The 374-nt window shown below is 43.0% G+C and overlaps 1 protein-coding gene across 2 annotated transcripts in view; it reads right to left on the reverse strand.

Moving 5' to 3' along the window:
* The window catches only part of sec31b (SEC31 homolog B, COPII coat complex component), a 62,237-nt gene extending 61,995 nt beyond the window's left edge, over positions 1 to 242 (reverse strand). For both annotated transcript variants that reach the window (XM_056468930.1, XM_056468929.1), the window contains exon 1: positions 163 to 242. The gene's annotated coding sequence lies outside the window, so the exon portion shown is untranslated. The remainder of the gene's footprint in view (positions 1 to 162) is intronic.
* Positions 243 to 374: the final 132 nt, after the last annotated feature.

Raw genomic sequence — 374 nt, forward strand, 5'->3', positions numbered from 1 at the left:
TACTGATCAGCTGCTGTTAGCGCTAGCATTAACCTGCTGCTCACTGTCTGCGCTTCAAAAACACACCAACACACGGAAAAGAGAAGAATGACACAGACAATAAAACACTATAACCTCATTTTATCATAAAAACAACAATTACAGTGTAGAATATGCACTTACGAGGTTGTGTGGCTGCTAGTCTCGTCTGTGTGTTGAGGAGAGTTCGGTGGCGCTCCTCGCGTCACTCATGGGGAATGTAGTCCAGGGCGGAATTGTAGTCCAGTACGGAAACCGGCGATGGTCAGAATTTACGCGATAATGATTTACATTTTTTAAAGAGATATAATGACCCGATACTGAAAATTCTGTCACCACTCTCCTTTTAATCCCTT

The sequence above is a fragment of the Danio aesculapii genome, chromosome 12, assembly GCF_903798145.1.
Source record: "Danio aesculapii chromosome 12, fDanAes4.1, whole genome shotgun sequence".
Classification (NCBI taxonomy): Eukaryota; Metazoa; Chordata; class Actinopteri; order Cypriniformes; family Danionidae; genus Danio; species Danio aesculapii.